The following is a 24,567-nucleotide window of genomic DNA, read 5'->3' as shown; positions in this document are numbered from 1 at the left end:
AAAAATGAAGAAGAGACTTGAGCAGTCACTTCACAGAAGAGGACATCCAAGTGACCAATAAGCCTATGAAAAGATGCTCAAACCTCATGAGTCTAGAAAGGTGCAAATTAGGCTGGGCGCGTTGGCTCACACCTGTAATCCCAGCACTTTGGGAGGCCGAGGAGGCGGGATCACCTGAGGTCGGGAGTTCAAGACCAGCCTGACCAACATGGAGAAACCCTATCTCTCTTAAAAATACAAAATTAGCTAGGCTTGGTGGCGCATGCCTGTAATCCCAGCTACTCAGGAGGCTGAGGTAGGAGCATTGTTTGAACCCAAGAAGCAGAGGTTGTGGTGAGCCGAGATTGCGCCACTGCACTCCAGCCTGGGCAACGAGAGCAAAACTCCATCTCAAAACAGAAAGGAAAGAAGGATGCGAGTTAAACCACAGTGAACTATCACTAGAATTGTTGCTAGGATGGTTTAAATGAAAGAGACTGATGTTACTCAGCGATGGTATGTAGAGCCATAGTAACTCTCATCCCCTGCTAGTGGCAGTGTCATTTGCTGTATCCACTTTAGAAAACCGTCTGACCTTATTGGCTAAAGCCCAAAATAGAAACACCCACTTCCTCGACAATTGTATTCCTAGATACAGAGATTAAAGAGTATCTACGTACGTGCAAGATTCTTGTTCATAGCAACATTCCTTTCAATCTTCTATATCTTGATTTAGGAGGTGGGTACATTTGTGTGTATATGTACAAATTAATTGAGCTGTACGTTAAAGATTTCTGTACCTTATGTAAGTTATATTTCAGGTTAAAGTAAATAAAAAGGAAGATGTCGTTTTTTTTTCATTTCTGGAATGTCTTAGTTGATTCATTTAAAAAACATATTTGGTGATTTTTTTAGAGTCTTTTGTTCCTCAATTCAGTTTCCATTTCCCTTTTATTTAAGAACATTTTTGTCTTTCAGTTTTCAATTCAAAGCTTTCACCACCCCACCATTTAATAATGTTTCTTTTTATATTTTAGGTAGGCAGCTAGTAGCATATTAAGGAGGTAGAATATTTGTCCTCGCTTGCCAAGAATTTTTTTAAAATCATGAAGGTGTGTTGGATTTGACTGGATGTTTTTCTTCATCTATTTGAATGACGTGATTTTTCTCCTTTAATCTGTTGTCTTAGCTTAGATTTCTTAGAAAGAGACTCTGAAACTATAATGGAAGAACAAGTAGTTCATTTGGAAGATAAGTTCAGGAAACACCAGTGGGGAGTGGAAAGTCAGACAGAGAAAGCAAAGAAACCAATAAAAGGTGGTGTCCATCTAAATAACAGGCAGAGAGAAGCTCTCTGAAAAGCAATGTAACTTATTTAGGGAATGAGCATTGGCAATGGGAATACAGATGTCATAGTAAACTATGTTTGAGGAAGTTGTAGTAAGAGAAAGGTTTTTTTTGTTTTTGTGTTGTTTTTGCGTCGGGGACGGAGTTTTGCTCTTGTTGCCCTGGCTGGAGTGCAATGGCAAGATCTTGGCTTACTGCAACCTCCGCCTCCTGGGTTCAAGCGATTCTCCTGCCTCAAGAAGCAAGGTAAAAGACACTGGTGGAAAACGCTGACTCTGCCTCACCCCACTCCTTGAGAGCCACAGTGAGTGGAGTTTGTGAACGTTCGTAGAGGCAGCAGGATGGAAATCTCGGGAGGCCTTAGCGTTGGAAGCACATTGCCATGGTGTCTGACGTTCCTGAGGACAGAAGGAGAGGGAGGTGAGGAAAATAGGATTATTAGCTTGGTTCTAAAAGTGTCCACTGTTTGTGGAGTTCCGTATATCAGAGAAGACATGAATGGTGAGAGGAGAGAGTGGTGAAAGGAGATGGCATTGAGAGAGCAGAAGAATGGAGGGATGGTGGAGGAGTTGGGGTTTGGGGGCAATGTGGAGAATGAGGCCGAGAAGTTGACCCCATCCTCTGTGTGGCCCATGCCAATCTAAGATGTATGTGGATAAAGTTAGCTACCGAAGTTGAACATAAAGGAAAGAATGGAGAACCTGGATCTGCATCAGGGACCCCTTGCTCTACAGTCAAAAGCTGTAGCCCTGAGCTATGCCCCCATGGCACACTGAGGTTAACTAGTTAATATATTTTATCAGTATGGGAGCACTCAGCTTTGTGAAATTAAATGATGGCTTCCCTCCAGGACTGACTTTCTGGAAGCTGCCAGACCTGATTGACAGCTAGATACCTTCCCTCAGCTCTGCAGCTCACCAGGCCTGTCCCTGGGTGGAGCCATGAACAGGAGAAAAGGATGGAAGCTGCCTGCAGAACCCCCAGCCATTTCCCATTGTTTTTTGGGGTTAACCCAAGAGCTGGCCACTGGTCTCCAAAACAGTCCACAGACTCTGACCCAAGCTCCCAGCCCGGCTTCCTTTTTCTGGCAGTGAAGACAGAGTGGACAAATATAACTGATGATAAACTGCCTAGCATGATATTAGCACATAGTAGTGCATAGTAAGCGTTGAAAAAGTAACATCAGTTCCTGTCCTTTACTTTTGGCAAACCCCCAAACCACTATCTGTTATGTCTCCTAAATGACGTCCTTAGACAAAGGATCTGACCTGGTTCTTCATTGCAGCACACAGGACTCCCTGTGGCCCACAGAACAAAGTTGGAATTCCAAATCATCTCCTACGAACAGACTCTTGAGTCTAATCCCCTATCTCCAAGCCTTGGGCCACAGTCACAGAGTGGGCTGAAATTCGACTGCAGCCGCAGAGCTACAGGGGTTGGGTCTGCAGGGGCAGCACTGCAGAACCTCTATCTCCCTTGTTAGAGTAGCTGAGCCAGGCCTTTGGCCTACAAGGTTGAAGCAAGGGTGTGAGTGAGCTCTGTCGTGGGAGAAACCAATTCTCCAGGGAGAAATATCTGCCCTACATGGGAATGCTGTGTGCTGTGATTTGTCTCCCCAGGTCTGGCCACCACTCCAGTGCAAAAACTGCTGCTGTGGGAAGGAGCCAGGAGGGTGATAACTTGGGATACCATTCCCTGTCTGGTTCTGGGAAACCTGCTGTAGTACTACTCTCTGGTCTGCCTTGGAAAAACCCAGCAGCATTCTGCATGACAGCTGGAAAAATTACATGTATAGGGGGAGCAGGGAGCTGGATACCAAGAATATGAGGGATACCCATGGAACTGGTGCTGGAAGAGATGAGAAGTTATCCAGCCAGGGTGCAGCTGGGTAGGCCTGAGCTGTAGCTTCCAGTTCCAGGGAAAATCATAGGTAGAATGGATGAAAAGAAACTGGAATATGACCAACAGCTTCTGTGAAGAACATAACAGCTTGTATGAATAGAAAAAGTGCAGTAGGGGGCACCCAGATTTGAACTGGGGACCTCTTGATCTGCAGTCAAATGCTCTACCCCTGAGCTATACCCCCTACTTGTCATGAGTGTTTAATAAGCACCTTTCATGTTGGTAATCACACGCAGCAGTCCTACAGCACATTGAAAGTTCCTGCTTGCTTTTAGAGAGTAAGACCAGCAATGGATTTCACCACAAACACACCCCAGAAAAGTCCATCCCCGATTCCCAAACCCTAGCCCCTGCTCACATACCTGCACATCTCCCCGCTTTCCCTCAGTCTGTGGTGACGGGAGCAGCTGGGAGGAGTGTTCCCGTTTACTGCTGAAACAGCCTTTAGGTCTACATGTCTGATTTCTTCTTGTTTACAAAATAGCAGTTTGGAGACACAAATTGAGACACATGCAATACTGACACATAAAGATATCTCTCAGTCTGGGATCTTTGCCTTAAATCCAGTTCATGGAACAGTTGGGGAAGTTCCCCGGCCCTGACATGGATCAGAGAGTAGTCCTGGGAAGCATCGTGGAGACAACATAGCATGAGGACCACACAGCTCCTCCGGGTTTTGGCCAGAAAACTCCTCTGCTAGTGTGGAAAGCTCTACCCTGAACTATACCTCCATTCCCAGTGCATGACTGTTTTTAATGTTATATATATTTTTATAATTTATGGGAAGTTTCGACTGGTTGGAGCCCACCACAGCGCCACAAAGCCTCCGCAGCCAGACTGCCTTTCTAGATTCCTCCTCCGGGCAGAGTATCTCTGAAAGAAAGGCAGTAGCCTCATTCAGGGCCTTGTAGGTAAAACTCCCATCTCCCTGGGACAGAGCACCTGGGGAAAGGTGTGGCTGTGGGTACAGCTTCAACAGACTTAAACTTTTTTGCCTGCCAGCTCTGAAGAGAGCAGTGGATCTCCCAGCATGGTGCTCGAGCTCTGCTAAGGGACAGACTGCCTCCTCAAGTGGGTCCCTGAACCCTGTGCCTCCTGATGGGGAGACACCTCCCACCAGGGATCGACAGACACCTCATACAAGAGAGCTCCGGCTGGCATCTGGCATGTGCTCCTCTGGGATGAAGATTCCAGAGGAAGGAGCAGTCAGCAGTCTTTGCTGTTCTGCGGCCTCTGCTGGTGATACCCAGGAAAACAGCGTCTGGGGTAGACCACCAGCAAACTCTTAGCAGACCTGCTGAAAAGGGGCGTGTTAGAAGGAAAACTAACGAACAGAAAGCAATAGCATCAACATAAACAAAAAGGACGACCACGCAAAAACCCCATCCGAAGGTCACCAACATCAAAGACCAAAGGCATTTCTCTATTTCTCTGTCTTTCCCTTCCTTCACTCCCTCCCTCCTTCCCTTCTTCCTTCTCTTCTCTCCTTTTTTTTTCTTCTTTTGAGACAAGGTGTTGCTCTGTCATGCAGGCTGAAGTGCAGTGGCATGATCATAGCTCACTACAGTCTCAAGCCATCCCACCTTAGCCTGCTCTCCAGCTGGGACTCCAGATACATACCATCACACCTAGACTCATGACATTTCACAGGACATATGCGCAGAAAATGGTGGCATTAGCATGATTTGAGGGTGAGGTTTTTGGGCCTCTGATGTCAAAAGGCCACCTCAGGCACTTGCAGAGACCCAGTTGAAGAGTCAGTTGTCTCAACCAGTTTTAGCTGGACAGGAGCTGGCCCAAGTGCCTGAAAAACAACTGAAGTGACCATCACCATGTGACCTATGAACGTTATCTATACAGCCTCCTGTGAAAGTTAAGTTTCTGCATTCAGCATTGAGGCTCTCAGGTACAGTGGCCTTCAGCTTCATGGAAAAAGGAAAATAATAACAAGAAGCAAGCAACAAAAAGCAAGCAGGGCAGGTGGGTCTGATCAAATCAATCCCTCCATTTCAAAGCAAGCAGGAAACAACCTGCCTTGGGGATTCGGGGGTTACAAGGCACAAGTGAACCACTTGGAAGTGGCCCTGGATCCTCCCTTATTTTTGCATCTGTGACCTTCACCATGAGACTTTGCAGATCTTCCCACTAGAGGTGGAACCTGCTTCCCTGCTCTTGAGTTAGGGCTGACTTGCTTTGATCAATGAGATGTTAGCACTTGTGATGCAAACAGAGGCTTGAAAGCTGCTTGCATAGTTGGGCCTCCCCCTTTGCATTTCTGCTGTCACAAGAAGAATGTCCCCTTGCTAGCTGCTACTCCTCCAGCTGGGATTGTAGAAGGAACACACATGGGGCAGACTTGAGCCCAGCTCAAACAGAAACCAAGCACAGATGGAGCCACAGCTTGAAGCAGACACCATGTCAAGCCTAGCCTACATCAGCTGATTGGCATCCATGCTACTGACCTATGAGCACGAGAGTACATGCTTATGGTTTCATACGGCCGAATTCTGGGGTGATTTGTTGTGACACATTGTTGTGGAAATACCTGACTAATACAGCCTTGATTCTTACCCCTGCCTCTCCCCCAACCCCCAGCCCCTATGCCCATCAGGTACTGAGTAAGGGAATGGGAGGAGACAGTTGAAGGAGTTCAGGTTGTGGCTTCAGAGTAGAAAAGTACCATTAGACCAGTGAAGGGTCTCTGGGAAATGGAGGGGTGAACTCATGACCAGAAGAGCAGTCTCTAGTCAGTGGTGGTAGAGTTGCCAATTTCCATAAGCTGGCTGGGAATGAATACAATTTACAGTGCACCATAGCATCCTTGAGTGTGGCAACACAGGTGAAATATGTGAGGAGGAGTATCTACCAAGCAGGGGGGGTTAGCTCAGGGGTAGAGCATTTGACTGCAGGTCAAGAGGTCCCTGATTCAAATCCAGGTGCCCCCTGCTGCCACTTAGCTGTGGGTTCTCTTTTCCTGATGTTGAGCTTGCTAGTCATCTTTACCACTGTCCTTCTTCCTATAGCTTGTGTCAGTTTTCTTGTGACTTCATTTTTCTGGCACAAGTCATGGTCAAGTCAGTAATAATTTGTGTGTGTTTCAAAAGTTCTAACCAGCTGCTCTTCTTTGAAGTTCATATTATGGCAGGACAGGCTGAATCAGCGGTTACGTAGTCTGACTTTGCATCAGCATTACTGACAGAACATATCAAAAATACAGAGTACTCCCTAGAAATTCCAGTGTAGTAGAACTGAGGAGGAATCAGAGAACTTCTACTTTTGGGGGTGGTTTGGAGCATAATCCCGTTAACACCTGTTCTAACATCCAATAATTCAAAGCGGCTGGAAAATTTTTTTGGAACCTACAACAACTTGTCATTCTACACAACATCCTGGTGGGAAGCATCAATGACATTCAAGCTAGTGCCTGCCTTCAGTCCATCACTGAGGGCATGTGGGGTGCTGAGCTGCAGGCATAGGCAGTGGCCAGGGGTGTAGAGGTGGGAGAGGGTGGGAAAGGTGGGGGGAGTCAGAATGAAGCTGTGGGCATGGTAGGAGGGTGACCAATCGCAATGGCACAGTCAGCCAGGGGTAGTGGCAGGCCATGAGTGATTACTCAACTCCCTGCATTAAAGTTCAGAATTGAAGCATGTTCAAAGCAACACTAGTTGTTTTTGAGTAAAGCATTTGATTGACAATCCACAGGTCCCTGACTCAAATTCATATGTTCCCTAACTACCCTAATTTCTTCCCATACTGACCAGGATATTCAAACAGTTTCCTTTCACCTCCTGAGGCCCCTGCAGCTGACTCTTCCTGCAAGGAGGACGAGAGGGTAAGGAGGAGGTCTGTTTGTCCCATGCTACTTTCTACTTTCCTGCTGCCCCACGTGACCTGCCCAGATCTGCTCTGCAGGCCTGATCAGTCTTATCTTGCTTTTCTTTGGTGAGCATTTCTCTTGTGTTTTCTTGTTTTTCTTCCTATTCTTCCCCACCCTGTGAACCCTCTGTCCACATTTTGAGGATCCCCAGTTGTGTGAGGGATAGTGGAAGACATGGCTCTGCTTGCAGCCCCCGAAGCTGAAGGAAAAAGCCACTTTCTCTCTTTGTCTTCCTGGCACTTCTAGCCACTCACGTGGCCCTGAGTGATAAGTGATACTATGCATGCAGAGTGAGTGACTTGTAGAGGCAGAGATAGCTTCGCATTCATTCCCGGGCTGGCAGAGCTCAGGCACCGTCCGGCAGCTCCCTAACCAGTGTGACTTCCTGAGAGCCCGACTACATGGGTGGCCTGGATCCCCCTGTTTCAGCAGCTCGAGCTCCCTGACACAGGGACAATGGCAGTCTCATCTGTTTCACTGGACAGAACCAGTTTCTGTAACGATGTACCTATGCAGCTACCTCAATTGGAGAGGGTTACAGGCAAAAGATCCCAAAGAAAATGGGGTAAGTGTAGGATGGACTTTGTCATGATTGGGATTGCAGAAAGTAGAAATCCAGTTGATTGTTCAGGGTTGACAATCTGGGAGCCCAAGGGTCTCAGGGGTAAAGTAACTGGGTACTTGATCACCTGGATTCAGTTGATCACCAGATATGACGCTGCTTATTCACTTGGTAGGCATTCAGTGGCTGCTTATGGCTGGCGTTCATTCTGATTGGTCAGTGTCTGTGCTGTAGCTGTGGTTAAATATATCAAGTGTCACTTCTTGGAATAAAGTTCCCACTGAAGGACAAAACTTTTAGGGACCAGCTGTTGTTACAGAGCAGTATGAAGGGTCCAGCTGAGTCTGACAGCATTGGGAAGCTCAAAGACATACAATGGAAAGCTCAGATGTCTACAATGCCTTCTCCAGACACAGATGGAATGTGCAGATGTCCCCACGACTACACCAAAACACTCAGCTCCTGCTGCTGAATAACTGAGATTGCTGAAAAACAAAACGGCAGAATTGCTGATCTGCGATTCTGGTTGGTTTCACAGTTTCCCCATCTCTAGTGTTATGACTTGCTACGTCAGTGATAGCTGCAGGGCATCTTTGGAAGGTGTCAGGAGAACTCAAACTTGAGAGAAGTTGCTACACTGTACTCGCACATTAGCCTTTATTGGGATACGTTTCTGTTCCTGAGGTCATGGCGCCAGGGAGGAGAAAATGCTTAGGTTGAATGGGTCTCCCTAGAACACTAGGGAATGGGTTCTACTTGCCAGATTCTACCTACCTCTATATATATATTTCTTTTTTTTTTTTTTTGAGATGGAGCCTCATTGTATTACCCAGGCTGGAGTGCAGTGGCGCGATCTTGGCTCACTACAAGGTCCGCCTCCCGTGTTCACGCCATTCTCCTGCCTCAGCCTCCGAGTAGCTGGGACTACAGGTGCCCACCACCACGCCCGGCTAGTATATATATATTTCTATATTTCTAATGATCCAGAACTTTTTTCTAGTAGTTAGGGGCACATACACATTTGACATTTCTTATTTTGAGTGTCTACGGTGGCCTATCCTTTTTTCTTTTTATCTAAAACTAAGTTGAACTTTGTGATAAGAGAAACACCTTTGGCACTAAGTTCAAAAGGATATTTGGCAGATGCCTCAGCCAAAGAAAAAGAACAGGAAAACACTGTGTTTTTAAATTGCCTGTTCTCTCACATGTCCGGCTGTGACAGGAACAATGTTTGTATTGTCAGCACAGCAACCATTCCTTGAGGCAACATTTCTTGATGCAAATGTCTCAAAGATACTGATGTAGTGGACATGTGGGAGGTTTCTTGGCTGCCCAAGGTCCGTTTCCCCTTCCTAATAATAAATATCCTGGTTCCCTTGTGTGCAGTCTGAGGAAACTAGAATGCACGACACTCTATAAACTTGAGGGGGACATGCCCCGATGTTAGCTGGGTTATACACATGCCCTCTTCTTGGATCTTGAGCACCTTGGACAAGGGACAAGTTTCCCAGAATGGTTGGCTCTGGATCAGGCAAATGCCATCCTTGACCATCCTGGCCTCATGGTGAGATCACTGCTGCGCCCTCAGAATCTCTGAGGCTAATTTGGTTCTGCATTTAGGAAGCCTTGTTCTCTGCCTCCTAACACTTCTTCCAATAAATTCTCTTCTTAAATTAAGCAGTCTTTTTCAGCAGTTTGTTGGAAAACAGAAATGGATACAGCTACCTTCACTCTCTTTTTACATGTCAGCAACTGGAAGAGCAATGTATTTTCACTGACCTGTGGGTGAGGGATGGTAGCTTTGTGAGTAACCCCTATTTACTTCTGCAGAAATGCTAAAACACTCCCAAATAATAAAGCCATTGGGGTTGCCAAAGAGAGATGCAGAATTTAGATGTCACTGTTCTATGAGCCCACCAGCCTGGATGCTGGGTCCTCAGGAAGAGAGCAGATGGAATTCTGACAGTCGGGACCTGCCTTCACTGACCCATTATGATTCCTGTTAGAATCAGTTTCTTTTCAGATAAAGGTATCTCTTGCTTAACGGAACTGGAATTGTTGCTTTTTTTAATAACAAAACTAATATATTTAGAGAAAAGCAAATAGATCATTTTAAGGAGAATTTATGTATACAACATATGTAACTTACAAAAGTGAAATTATTCTTCATGTTTATGATAATTTCAACTTTTTTTGAAAAAAAAAAAGGAGGAGGGTAAGTTCAAAGCCAGATAGAGGTCTGTCTGAATGAGGTCATTGTCAGTGGTTCACTGAAAATAATGAGAAATTACAGTGTATATTAGATCCTTGGGCCTGGGAACATAGGTGAATCAGTGTCAGTCAGGAAAGTCTAAACAGATAAGAGGGCACATTTTGGGGGCAGAGCATCTGGCTGCATGTCAAGTAGTCCCTGGTTCAAGACGGTGTCACTTGTTGGCCGTTCCTTTCACTCTGCCCACATGTTTTCAATCTCTCCATCCTGTATCATGTCCCAGTGTCCACGGATTTCTCAGATTCTCTGCTTCACCACTTTTCCATGGATTGGATCCTGTCTTCTGGTTACTGCTTTTATCTGACACATTGTGGGATTCAGCGAATGGAGAAGAAAAGGAAAGGAAAGGCAGTTCAACTCCTGCCTCAGAATGTTCAGTACAAAGAGGCCCTTTATCATGAACGTGGATTCTAGTCATGACTTGGTCATTAATTAGGTGTGTTTTGTTTGGGTATGATTTTAATTACCATCATTGTTTCCAGATCTGTACCACGGAAGGGAACAGATTAAACCAGTATCTCCAAACCATGAATTAGAATGGTGCAGGTTTTTCAGAAGCATACATGTTCCGTAGGTCCCTTCCCAGAGAGTCTGGGTTAGGAGTCCTCAAGTGGGGCCCAAGAACTTTTGCTTTTACCCAGCTCTGCCCCACCCAGCCTCACCTCCAGCAGGTCTGCTGAACAACCAATTCTTTTGAGTCCCTTTGTTCTAGGCAAGTCTGAAGGATGTTCTGGCTGCAAACTTCAGTGATTTTAATGTCACTGCCTTCAGTCAGACACTGGAGAAGGAAGGATGCTGGTTGTAAGTAGAGCTGGCAGGCAGGTATGGAGTAGGAAGGGGGTGTATCATGACAAAGCAAGTACCCATCTCATGATGGTGACAGGGTGTGGCCATACAGGTTTATAGTACTTATTAGGGACAACTAGTCAAATGGGGGTATAGCTCAGGGGTAGAGCATTTGACTGCAGATCAAGAGGTCCCTGGTTCAAATCCAGGTTCCCCCTCCTTGTTTTCAGTCACTGAACATGATAGGATGTTCTATTCCTAGCCTTTCTTCAACACATGGATTCATTCTGAAAAGCAGGAGAGAGAGTGGGGTAGGTCAGGTCTTCACTAGAAAGCCTCCCCTGACACCGGAAGCTCTAGAGAAACCCAATTTCTTGATGACTAAGTCATTGTCCACAGGTCTGGGGAGAACTCTTTTTTTCTTACACATCTCAACCCTCTTCATTTGAGGAATTCACAATTGTGTAAGTCTTGGTGGAAGACAGGATTCTGTCTCTGGTTAAGGGAAGTACGAGGTCAGATATGTCCTCTCCCTGAATGTTGGTGTGTGAATCAGGGTTCCTCAGAGAAAACAGAACCAATAGGGGCTTGTGTTTGTGTGTGCACATGCGCACATGTTTGTGCACATAGATTTTAAGAAACTGGATCATGCCATTGTGGGGGCTGGCAAGTGTCGTGTCTTCAGGGCATGGCAGCAATCTGGAGAAGCAGGGAAGAGTTGAGGTTGCAGCTCGAGCCTGAAGACAGCATGGAGACAAAATTCCTTTCTTGGGGGACAGCAGACATTTCCTCATTAGGTTTTCATCTGATTGGATGATGCCCACCCACATTTTGGAGGGTAATCTGCTTTACTCAAAGTCTGTCGATTGAATGTTAATCATATCTAAAAAATACTTTTACAGCAACATCCAGATTGGTATGGACAAATATCGGGCCACCATGGCCTAGCCAAGTTGACACATTTAAAGAAGAAAATTTGTTGAGGCAGACAGAGCCTCCCTCTACCACCCAAGCTGGAGTGCAGTGGCACTATCTCCACTCACCACAGCCTTCGTCTACTGGGCTCAAGAGATCCTCCCACCACAACCTCTGGAGTAGCTGGGACAGGTGCGCACCACCATGCCCAGCTAATTTTTGTATTTTTTGTAGAGATGGGATTTCTGCCATGTTGCCCAGGCTGGTCTCAAACTTTTGGGCTTCAGCGATCCGCATGCCTCAGCCTACCAAACTGCTGGAATTACAGGCATGAGCCACTGTGCCCTGCCAACACATAAAATTAACCAGCACAACTGGGAATGGCTTCAGTTTGGCCAATTATATTCCCCTAAACAAGACCATGAATGTAGATTAAATCCTACATAGAGGCAGGGTGAATTTGGAATTCATTCTGGAGATGGCAGAGCTCTGGCAATGGCAGTAGGGCCAGAGGCTGCAGCCAGTGTCTGTTGTGGTAGCAGTGGCGGCTCCCTAGCCAGGGTGGGCTGAGGTCCTGCCTATTTGATGAGCCTGGCTCTGCAGGCTTCTCTGAAGTACATTAACTCCTCGTCATCCTGTCAGCAATTGCGCTCTGTGTCTCCACTCACCTTGTATGACATCTTCTTTAGAAATCATAGTGCCCTTGCTGGTACCAGGGATGTATAATAAATGATTACAGAAACATGAAGGGAATGTGGATTGGGAATCTGGCTTCATTAAACTTGAAGGTAATGAAAATCTATGCAGTTTGAGGGGATAGAAATCCAGAAGCCCATGTCAGTCTGTAGAAAAGTTGAGTAAGTTTTGCCTGCAGTCCCATCAGGACCAATTTGTAGTTCCCAGATTATAAGTGACCTCTGGGCAGGATGACTGGTCCTACCAGTTTAAACAAAGCAAATAGCTCATGTGTCACCCTGTATGATCCATTCCATGTGGACTGAAGCTCCGCCTCCCAGGTTCCCACCATTCTTCTGCCTCAGCCTCCTGAGTAGCTGGGACTACAGGCACCCGCCACCACGCCCAGCTAATTTTTTGTATTTTTAGTAGAGACGGAGTTTCACCATGTTAGCTGGGATAGTCTCGATCTTCTGACCTTGTGATCTGCCCGCCTCGGCCTCCCAAAGTGCTGGGATTACAGGCGTGCGCCACTGCACCCGGCCACAGGAGGCCAATTGTAAATGCATTTGAGATACTAGGGATTTCTTGCTATAATGTAGAAAGAATCCATAGGCTTCAGGGGGTAGGTAAGCTGGAGTGGATTTATCACACGTGACTTGCCCTGGCTTGAAAAATACATAGGTGTGTGGAGCTTCTACATTCGTAAAAAGAATTATGGTAGCTGTTCTCTGTAGACAAATGCTGGTGGGAGGGATGATAGCGGAAAGGGAGCCCCTGATTTCAGTGGGGCTAGGAGGATCCTGGGGTGTCAGAGGCCAAGCACTGTGATACTTTACTGCGAAATGTTATTCCATGGTCTGTGCCACACAGGTCTTGGCTGTGACTCATCAGTGGTGAGGATTTTAGGCCTGAGAATGGGGAGCCATCGTGGTCCCCTGGACGTGTAGGTCTGAGCTACCACCATGGCCGGCACAATGGAGGTTCCTGGCCTCTGACCCATTCCCCAGGTCTGAATCTGCTCAAAGAACCTGCCTTCCCTGATGACGAGAAAGCCAAGCTTGAGAAAAGAACTCTGCCACAGTACCCAGTCATGGACTGTGAATCTTCCTGCCAGATTTCCCCTAATAGGCCCTTCAGCCATTTGCCTGGAAACTGCATTAAGGAGTGGGAAATATCCACATAATTTTGGGACTATTGGTGGCTCTGCTGCATCTGTGAAGCTCCTGGAGGTTTGGTATTTTTGGGAACATTAAGAATATTCCAGAAAGGACCACATCCTGCATCTTGCTTTGTTCAGCTACCACCACCATCAGAGGGGGCTGGAGAGACCACAGTTACTACCCATGGTGTGCTCCTCTCACCCAAAAGACTACAGACTGCAAGGTTTTCATCACATAATAATGAGATGAGCCTTAGAGGACAGACCAAAAGTTTCCAATCAGGGTACCATTTACCTATTCTTATTTTTATTTACTGATTTTGGAATCTGACTCCAGCCTACTTTTCCTTGCTGGAGCCCATGATCTGTATCTGTCTGCGTGGAGGAGAGAGAAGAGGCTGATGGGATCAGGTCAGTCCTCTGGGAAGTCCCAGCTGACTTCCTGCATCATCTCACTCCCTGCCCGTAGTCTCACAGAGCCTCCCAGAATCCTGCTCTCCCCCAGTCCTTGGTCTGGTTAGGCCAGGGTGTGAGTCTGCAGCAGCCGCAGATTGGAAATCCAGAACCTGAGGGCACAGAGCCAAAGTCCAGGGTGCAGCACTCTAAGCTCAAAAATCTAAGCTCATTAGATTTCTCATGCCCATTGAAGGCAGGCATGAGACTGTGGCTGGTTCAGGTACTCCTGTGCCACAGTGGAAGCTGGGTGCTGTGGAGAATACAGCAGGACTTAGAGACATGGCCCAGCCTTCTCTTGCGGATCACATGGATGTGCCTGGGGAGATTCTGGAGAAGTCTGCAAAAGTGCTGGAGTGGTACCCAGCGGGCTGCAGGAGACAGGGGTGCCCTACAAACTTTAAAGCCCATAAAATCACCTGAGGGTTATTGAGTCTGCACTTCAGAGATGCTGTGGGTCAGAGATTAGATAGGCTGTGTCATTTTTTGCCCAGGGTGGGTTGGGAGGAGCTTATGACCTAGGACCCACTTTGAAGATTAAAAGTAGACTGGTGTAGGGGGCACCTGGATTTGAACCAGGGACCTCTTGATCTGCAGTCAAATGCTCTACCCCTGAGCTATACCCCCTGGTCATAGGCAGATAATGTAATTAACACCCTTTTGATAGTATAATTAACACCCTTTTGATGTGTCAGCACAGCAAGAGCAAGACCCAGCACTGCTGGATTGGATGTCTAAGCCGGTTCTGTTTCTCTGAATTCTGGGCTCACTCCTGTCACTGATACTTCTTTCTCCATCACTTCTGTGTGTACCTGGCTAAAGAACACCCTGGTGGCCTTGTTGACCTTTGTAAATGGAGAGACCCTTCAAGTCATCCAGATAATTCTCTTAGACAGTAGCAATTGTTGAGCATCATGTGAGGTGTGCTAGGCTGGGGACAGAACTGTAACTAGGGGACACCACCCTCCCTGGCACTGAAAGGAGACCAGAGCCTGTGTCTGGAGACTTGTGTTTGACATAGAATACTGTTCATGATAATTTGTCAAGTAAAAAGCAAATTGCTTTTGTAAAAAAAAAAAAAAAAAAGATACTCAAAAAATAATACTTAGTTTTTAAAAAATGTGGCACATATTCATGGAATACTATGTAGCCATAAAAAAGAATGAGATCATTTCCTTTGGAGCAACATGGATGGACCTGCAGGGCGTTAGCCTTAGCAACTAACACAAGAACAGAAAATCAAATAATGCATGTTCTCACAAGTGGGAAATAAATGATGACAACACATGGACACAGAGAGGGGAACACCACACACTGGCACCTACTTGAGGGTGGATGGTGGAAGGTGGAAGGAGAGAAGATTGGAAAATAATACATATGCATAGTACGTGGCTGATGAAATAATCTGTACACCAAACCTTCATGACATGAGTTTGCCTATGTGACAAACCTGCACATGTACCCCGAACCTAAAAAAAAAAGAAAGAAAGAAAAGATGATTCTCTACAGAGTATCACTTGCAGGAATTTATCCTTCGAAAATATTCCTATAATTGCATATTATAGGAATAGATACTTCAGACACATGTATACGGAGATTCATGATAGTGGTTTTTTAATTCCTCACAGCAAACACTGGAGACCATCTAAATATCCATTGGCAGGGAATTGGTTAAAACCAGGCTTTGTCTCCTACCCTGGAGGGGATGAGGAGAAGGTGAAGATGCACAGAAGCAGAGGATGCTGAGGGAACTCTATACCTCGGTCTTCTCAGGTAGAAAACAGGTCATCCAAAGAGAATCAAGGAGGTAGGCTGGGAATCATTACTTGGGAAGAAGGGCAAAGTGTGAACCAGGCATGGTGGGAAATGGAGAAGAGGTGAATTAGAAAGGAATAGAATTGTTGCTCATTAGCAGAGAGGCACAGTAAGGAGAAAAGGTAAACATCAGAAGAGGTGTCATTAAAGGACTTTTCTGATTCTGAGATCTTGAAAGAGAATAGTTTGAGTGATGATCACATTTGGCTATGAATACTGAATGATTAAAGTAAAACCAGAAGCAGCAAACAAACCAGAAGCTTCCTTATCTGCCACTTAAAAGTCCACAGCTAGGTGGTCCAGGCATGGCTTTCCATAGGGTCAAGAACTCGAGTTTTTTCTAGCTGTCTGGCTGGCTTGGCTTTCATCCCAGCATGCCGTCACCCACATCAGCATCTCATCGACCTCCCAGGCAGCAGGAAGATGGAAAAGACAAGTCTTTCCTATTAGTACACCCATCACTTTCACCTGCATCTCATCGACCAGCCTTGTGCCTGTGGCCTCACAGCTCCAAGAGGGCCTGGGAAATGCAGTTTTCCTTCCAGGAAGCTGTGTGCTCAGCTGATAAATAAGAAGCAGGGTAGAAGACACTGGTGGAAAATGCTGAATCTCTGTCTCACCACACACCTTGAGAGCTGCAGTGAGTAGAGTTTGTGAACATTTGTAGAGCCGTGAAGAAGGAAGTCTCTTAGCATTGGGAGGCCTTAGCATTGGAAGCACATTGTCATGGTGTTTGACATTCCTGAGGACAAAAGGAGAGGGTGGAGAGGAAAATAGGGTTGTTAGTCTGCTTCTAAAAATGTCCAGTGTTTCTGTGTAAAATATCAGAGAAGACATGAATGGTGAGAGAGTGGTGGAAGGAGATGGCTTTGAGAGAGAAGCATGGAGGGATGGCAGAGGAGCTGGGGCTTAGAGACAGTATGGAGAATGAAGCCAAGAAGGTGACCCCACCGTCTGTTCTGGAAGTTGAAGGGGAGAGATGGCTTTAGGGGAAAGCTGACCTTCGAGTGTACAAGGATGGATAAAAAGGCAGACTTGCAGGGAAAGGTTAAGGTGGAAGAAGACTGTTTATAATAGAGTAACTGGAGGGCTGGCGGGCTTGGGTGGAGGAACTGAAACAGTAATGGGGATACAGGAAGGAGGCTGCCCCAAGAGACCATTTCTACTAACAGAAGGCACTGGAGGGTAGGGACAGGAAAGGGGCAAGTACCCAAGTTCTAGGCCAACGTGCTAAGTGTGAAACTGGAACAGCAAAAGGTACTTCTTAAAAATTTAAGTGTTTGTAGGTACATAGTCGGTATATATATTGATGGGGTACATGAGCTATTGGGAAACAGTCATGCAATGTGAAATAAGCTCACCGTGGGGAATGGGGTGTCCATCCCCTCTAACATTTATCCTTTGAGTTACCAATGCCACTTTTTGGAGGGGAAAAAAATACTAAATAAAAAGTTCACATCTCTTGTTAAAAGGAATCCGCTTTAATGAATAGGAAATTATGAAACACGTCACTGAAAATAAAAGAAGTTCTGTTTTTCAGGCCACAACGCCTTATACTAATAAGGAAAGTCACAGGATACAGAATATTTTCGACTCAGGGGAGTAGAGCAAAGCACCCTTTGCTAAATGATCACATTAGCGCCTCAAGTGACACTACACTTGACCAGGCTCTGTCTTCAATGCCTGCCTCTCTGATGTGTTTTCCTGCCATTCAATGTAAAGATAGTTAGACTTTCCTGCTTTCAAGTAGTTTTATTACAAGAACTTGTTTTTAGCCTATCTAAAGTATAAACTTACATTGTTTACATAAATCTGAAGAATTATTAAATGTATTTTAGGTAGTTTTTAAAAAGGTTCATAAAACATGATTAGTATAAGGGATACTAAAAATCATGAATTGTGCTTCTGAATTCTATGCTGTATAGCTGAACCTCCATGAATTTTAAGATTTGTATAAAAAAAAAAAAAAGCTGTTTGTTCTCTAAAGCATAGAACGCCATGACATCCTCTAGTTTTTGAGATGGTTGATATAATTCAGTGATCCCTTCTGCAGAAGTTTGCTTTTAAAGCTTATAACTATGACGTAAAATTGCCTTTGATAATTGGAACATCTGAACACAACGTAGAACTTTACTTATACTTTAACATGTTGATATTTCATCTTCTGCAAACTCTCTTGGCCTTATAAGGGCTTACTCATTGAGCTGTAGATCCTGGTGGTTTGTCTTGGAAATAGAAGACCAATACCACCCCAACCCAGAGAGAGTGTCTACATCAACAAGAGGAAAAGTTAAGACAACTAGGAAATGTTGAAACAGCATTTGTTCCTGGAAGATGCTGTTCTGGTCCAGTTTTAAGTGCTGTCCACATAAGTGTTAAAGGAAAGTCAATCTTGGGGGTCCCAAATCACTCAGCTAAAGGGAAAAGTCCAGCTGGGAACTGTTTAGGGCAAACCTGCCTCCTATTTTATTCAAAGTCACCCCTCTGATTATGAGATAAACCTGTTTCAGATTGCCTCTTTTAGAGAAGCTCATCAGAAATGCAAAAGAATGCAACCTTTTGTCTCTTCTCTATCTATGACCTGGAAGCCCCCTCCCAGCTTCCAGTTGTCCCACCTTCGCCTGGCATTGTCCTACCTTTCCGAACGAACGAGTGTACATCTTACACATATTGATTGATAGCTCATGTGTCCCTAAAATGTATAAAACCAAGCTGTGCCCCACCCAGCTTGGGCACAGGTTGTCAGGACTCGCCTGAGGCGGTGTCACAGACGTGCACCCGCAGCCTTGGAAAAATTAACTGATTAACTAATCCTAATTAACTGAGACCGTTCTCTAGATATTTGGGGTTCACCTAAGGATGAATAAGAAGAGGCAGAGTGGGAAGAAGGAGACTTGGGCTAAGGAGACTTCTTGGAAGCTCTGCTAAAGTGGGGTCTTGCCCTTAGCTACAGTCTAGAGCCTCCTGGGGAGCTTTCACCATGCCTGGGCCCCACCCTAGATGTTCTGATTTAATTGGTCTGGGGTGGGGCACGGGAAATGGCACTTTTACGGACTCTTCAAGTGATTCTAATTTATATCTGGGGTTAAGAACCACCACTTTCTACCCTCAGCATTTGCTGATTTCAGAAAAAAATGAAACCTTGACCCTAGTGTCTAATAAGGAAGAAGTTAAAATGTAGGCACCCATTTAAAATGTTGTTATAAAGTAAAATGTTTATTTAGACATAGAATGTTCGTTTTTTGGTACTGCAAGGAGAAATTTGCATTCAGACAAAACGTATTCTCAGTAAGGCAATTTTACTTTCTGTAGAAAGGGTCCTCTTTGCAGATGGAATAATGGCCAGAGCACACTTGAACAATGGAGGGAAGCAATTTTTATCTTTTACGTAGCTTGTCTTTGCTATTGTGTTTTGTCTCTATTGGCTGGAGCTAGACTTTATAATTTAAGCTGAACTTGATTGGCTTACAATTTAAAACTTTTTTAAATAGGTAAAAGTAATGGAGAAGAAAGGAAAAGAGGAAGTTGCTTATGAAATATTAGAAAAGTAACAACATTTTTTTTTTTTTTTTTTTTTTTGAGACGGAGTCTCGCTCTGGATCTCAGCTCACTGCAAGCTCTGCCTCCTGGGTTTGCGCCATTCTCCTGCCTCAGCCTCCTGAGTAGCTGGGACTACAGGCGCCCGCCACCTCGCCCAGCTAGTTTTTTTGTATTTTTTTAGTAGAGACGGGGTTTCACCGTGTTCGCCAGGATGGTCTCGATCTCCTGACCTCGTGATCCACCTGTCTCAGCCTCCCAAAGTGCTGGGATTACAGGCTTGAGCCACCGCACCCGGCCACAACATTCTTAAATAAGGAAGGGGCATAGGCTGCAAGCTGGAACATGCTTGTAAGCATGTTTAGCACAAATATCTTGGTTAAAGTACAAGAACATAGATGTACTTATTCTTTTTTATCTAACCGCTGCATAGGATTAGGCTTAATAAAGAGTTATTAGCACAAAGCAAGGAGGCTTGAAGGAAGTTAGTTTTTAAAAGAAACTATTATTTTTAACACTTAGGATTTATTCTTTAATAAGGAGGGAAACTTCGAAGAGGAAACTTTTTACTTTCTACAGTTCGCTCCTCTTGATTTTATAGCTTTTTTTCTCTTTAAACTTTCTTAACATGTCTTGGCTTAGCTGTTTTGCTTGAGTTTTTAAAAGAAAAAGTTTTTTTGGTTGATGAAATGCCAGGGTAAAAGAATAGTTAATTGAACTAGCACAAGTACTGCTCTAATTATTTGGCAGGGTGTCTAGTAAAGGTATTCTACAATACTGCTATACATCTGCCTCGGGATGAATAAGGGCATACTGATGAGTCAGCTCTTGGAAGTGCTTGACCTCACTGCATCCTGTTTAGTCTCTAAGGAACGCCAAATTATTCTCTTGTTGTTGGAGACACGAGGTAAAATTGGTCTTGGAAGATGGAGACTGGATGGCCCTTGGCGGCTGACCCACAGGGTACTGCACTTCAGGAAATAGCAGAGAGAGAGTTTGGCACAGTTCACTATCCCAAGCTGTAGGATTTTGAAAAGGAACCACCATGTAGTCCATGTCTTGTTGTAGAGGACCATCTGAGTGGAAAGGGGACAACCTGGGCCTTTGGCCTACCGTGCACACAAGCATGACAATTGCTTTTATTAAGAGTGCAGATGGAATATTTAGTCTATTTTAGCCAGGCATTTATATCTTGATACCCTGTTTTAATTGCTGTGGTTTGATTTAGATTTTCTTTTACTATAGAGACTTTGGTTTTGTCACTGTGTTTGGGAGGAGTGATGATGGAGAAGTTGAACTAGCAATAAAGTGCATTTCAAAATTTTCTCTAGGATTTTTTTTTTTTTTGAAATGTTGGCTCTTATACTACAAATCCTTACAGGAACTCATTATGTCTTCCCAATCCGAGGAAGTCCAAGAGGGACGAAGATATTTTTTTGAAGTAGTAAGCTGTCTTTGGTTATGTAAATCTCTGTAAGGTATAACTAAACCGGCATCAAAAGTAGTAACTTGAGGTGAGTTAGATCTGGTTACATTAATAACAAGATGGGGAGTAAAGGGAAGAAAAGAAAAAGAAAAGATAGATTGAGTTTTTCTTAGCTTTAATTTGATAGGGCTTGACCTTGGAACAATGGCTCGTGATTTCGACGGTGACGATGCTTTCTTGACTTGGGTGTGTTGTGTCCATCTTTTTTCCGCTGTGCGAATGGCAGTCTCAGTGGTGAGCACCATGAGGTAGGGTCCTCCCCAGGCTGGCTTGAGTTTTTTTGTTTTTATTTTTCTTTTTATGTTTTGATGATGACATGGTAGGCTGGTGCAGGTTTACCAGAAATTTTAGGGGTAGTACTTGTGTTAAAAGACTTTTAGTTCTGAGGGAAGGGAAACGTAGAAGAGAAACTAAGTATATAATTTCTGGACAACTGATTTTTTTTGTTTTAAATGTGGGGACATTAGCAGTGGAATATAAGTAAGGCAATTTATAGGCGTCTTTGATTTTATCGTCTCTAGTGCCTTTTTGCTGAGAAATTTTCTTTTTAAATTTTTACTTATGTTGTCTCTGAGGGACTCTCTGGGGCTCCTTATTTTGTCAGAACTCTGCGTATCTTGGGGCCCAAGACCCCACGGTGACACCCCTTGCTCCATGCCTGCTCCGCGTTGCCTAGGGGGTGCAACAGCCCTGCCCCCTCTTAAGGTCTCGACCTCCCTGTGGCCTTCACTGCTCCTGTGCGTTGCAGCTTTGGGTATGAGGGGCTTTGTGACTCACCCAGCCGCCTTCAGACTTTGCTCCTGCCTGAGTCCTCACTGTCTGGCCCCTGGCCTTGGGCGGGGTTGCGCTGTCTAACGGCCACTTGGCCCCCTCCCCTGTACAGGAAGTGTCTGTTCAAGGTTAGGTCCCCTCATCAGCTCGTGCTGCAGCCTCTCTAGGAGCCGCTGGAGGTGGAAACTTGTTATTAACTTTGTGCTGGAGGGCTCTTAATGGGTTTTGTGATGTAGATGGAGCAAGATTTCCTTTATAAGGGGTTTGGATAATATTTCTCTTTGGTTTAGTAATATTTATTTTCTTTTTGAATTTTCATTAGCACCTTTTTTTAACCTTTTAATGTAGGTAAAAATCCATATTTTTATGCCTCTTTATAATTCTTTTAGTAAAAGTATGTTTTACTTTCCTTACATACTTTGCACATCAACTGTTTCTTTAATAGTTTTACATTTAGGATGCCTAATTTTAAATTATACAATATTTCTTGCATAAATTCCCTATTATAACATTTTTTACAACTTTCATAGACCATCTTTGACATGCCTCAACTTTCTGACTTCTTTTTACACTATTTCTTTCCCCAATCACACCTTCTGTGTCTTTCTCTAATCTCTTCTCTTTCAGCCTCTCTATCACTTATTCCCTCCCTCTGTCTCTCTCTTTCTCATTTGCTCTCTCTCTCTCTTTCTCTGTCATCCCATTTCCTTTTTCTTTTCTACTTAGTCCTTTGGGCTGGGTGGGATTTGCATGGCCGCAGTCTGGGCCCGGGCCGCCGCTGGCCCAGAGGCTCAGCAGATGCTTGGCATAAATTGCACAAGTCATTAACACTGGGCTAGAGGGTGCCATTGTATTTTCTCCTTACCTTCACATCCACAGCCCTTACATACTTACTTTGACCTTCTCCTTTAAAGTACTGACTTTGCTTTCTTTCTCTTTGCATTTCTGAGTTCCCTGTCTTTCTTCTTTCACCTCTTCTAGAAAACTTTAAAATTTTGCCAAAAGATTTTTGCTTTCTGTCTCTGCCTTTCTCTTTCTCTCTCTGCTGGTCTTTTCATGCCTCTGCCAGCCACCCACGCTGCTGTTCTCCCCTCTCCTTCCCCTTCCCCTATGGAGTGGCCAGCGGGAGTGGAGCTTAGCCTCTTTCTTCCCCTGAGAAGATGGGAAAGGGAAGTTCTGAATATGTTTTCCTACTACCAGAGGTTTGTGTGAGGTTCAATCTCCCCCTGATGGAGATTTTTCACCTCTTTTTAACTCTTTATAAGGGGTTTGGATAACCTCCAAGACACCCCGACTAAGGAATACTTCACTCACATCCTGCGGCTTTTCTTTCCTTAGTCCTGACTAAGGAATGCTTTATTGCCCGTGTGGTTTCTCTTTCCATGGTATATCTTAACCAGGGAATGCTTCACTGCCCTGCGGCTTTTCTTTCCTTGGTCTTGACCACCAATGAAATGCTTTACCAGCTCTTCTGGTGTTTCCTTCCTTGGCTCATGCATGAGGTTACCTGGTCCACGTGATATGTGAAGATCTTTTACTGTATGTCGCCGGCTGGTTTATTTCTGCCTTGCTGAGAGTCTAGGTTTATTCCTTGCACTGGGTATGACTTGATTCCTTACCCCTGAGGCCCCTGCAATGAGGCAGCAGGGCACGTCTTCATGAGAGAGGAAGAGAATGTATCCCTGTACAGGCCACCATTTTGTTATAAGTAAAATGTTTATTTAGAAATAAAATGTTTGTTTTTTGGTACTGCAAGGAAAAATTTGCATTTAGACAAAAAGTTTTCTCAGCAAGGCAATTTTACTTTCTGTAGAAAGGGTGCTCTTTGCAGATGGAATAATAGCAGAGCACACTTGAACAATGGAGGGAAACAATTTTTATCTTTTATGTAGCTTGTCTTGACTACTGTGTTTTGTCTCTATTGGCTGGAGCTAGACTTTATAATTTAAACTAAACTTGATTGGCTAACAATTTAAAACCTTTTTAAATAGGTAAAAGTAATGGAGAAGAAAGGAAAAGAGGAAGTTGCTTACGAAAAGACTTAGAAAAGTAATAATATTCTTTAATGAGAAAGGGACATAGGATGTAAGCTAGAACATGCTTGTAAGCATGTTTAGCACAAATATCTTGGTTAAAGTACAAAACAGAATATACTTATTCTTTTATATGTAACAGCTACATAAGATAAGGCTTAATAGTTATCGGCACAAAGCAAAGAGGCTTGAAAGAAGTTAGTTTTTAAAAGAAACTATTACTTTAACACTTATGATTTATTATTTAATAAAAAGAGAAACTTTGAAAACAAAACTTTTTACTTTCTACAAATGTCAAAATAGAAAATGCGGAGGGGGTGTCTGGAATTGAACTGGGGGCCTCTTGGTCTGCAGTCCAGTGCTCCACCCCTGAGCTATACCCCCTCCTGCTGTTATGAGGGTCAATTAATGGCTTTGACTTGTGCAGTCACACCCAGATGACCTGTGTTGCCACTTCACAATGGAAGCTCCTAGGAGCTGCCAGGCCTACCTCAGTGAAAACTCATTGACCTTGTGCGTAACAAGAGGCAGTGCCCCCTTCTAAAATACTCTGGATCTTGTGTCTTCCCTGCCTTGAGTCCTTGGTTGCGGACAGCAACCTGGAAAAGCACTGCCAGTGGCTGCTAGAATGGCCTTCAGAGTCAACCTCCAGTACCTGTTATGGTGGGCATGTACAAGAGAAACTGTGTGACTGAGATGTCTGTCCTACCATACTTAATAACAGAGCTGGGCCTGGCTCTCCTAGCCCAGTATTCCATTCAGGGCAGATTCAACACAACTGCAGTCTAGGACAAAAGATGATTCTTCCAACTTTGACTTCTTCAGTTAATACAGATGGAGAATGATAGAGAAGGAGCAACTCTAAGAAATAGTGAGAAGTAGGTAGCTGAGTAGATTTCAGAATCCCCAAAAGCATTAATAGGGCCAATGTTACCATAGTTTCATGACCAAAAAATGTTGCTAAAGAACAACCCCACTTGGTCTCATTTTTTTTT

At 44.5% G+C, this 24,567-nt stretch overlaps 1 protein-coding gene and 3 non-coding genes across 4 annotated transcripts in view; 2 read left to right on the top strand and 2 right to left on the bottom strand.

The window, feature by feature from the left end:
• The window catches only part of ZNF746 (zinc finger protein 746), a 147,641-nt gene that overhangs the window by 24,472 nt on the left and 98,602 nt on the right, over positions 1-24,567 (top strand). The gene's annotated exons all lie outside the window — the stretch shown is intronic.
• Positions 3,341-3,412, bottom strand: TRNAC-GCA. The gene has a single exon. It is a non-coding gene; the product is annotated as a tRNA-Cys (tRNA).
• TRNAC-GCA lies at positions 10,872-10,943 on the top strand. The gene has a single exon. It is a non-coding gene; the product is annotated as a tRNA-Cys (tRNA).
• Positions 14,486-14,557, bottom strand: TRNAC-GCA. The gene has a single exon. It is a non-coding gene; the product is annotated as a tRNA-Cys (tRNA).

Source organism: Colobus angolensis, unplaced genomic scaffold (assembly GCF_000951035.1).
Source record: "Colobus angolensis palliatus isolate OR3802 unplaced genomic scaffold, Cang.pa_1.0 Scaffold2, whole genome shotgun sequence".
NCBI classification, from domain to species: Eukaryota; Metazoa; Chordata; class Mammalia; order Primates; family Cercopithecidae; genus Colobus; species Colobus angolensis.
Note: the sequence above shows the minus strand (reverse complement) of the source record. Positions and strands in the feature narration are given on the sequence as shown.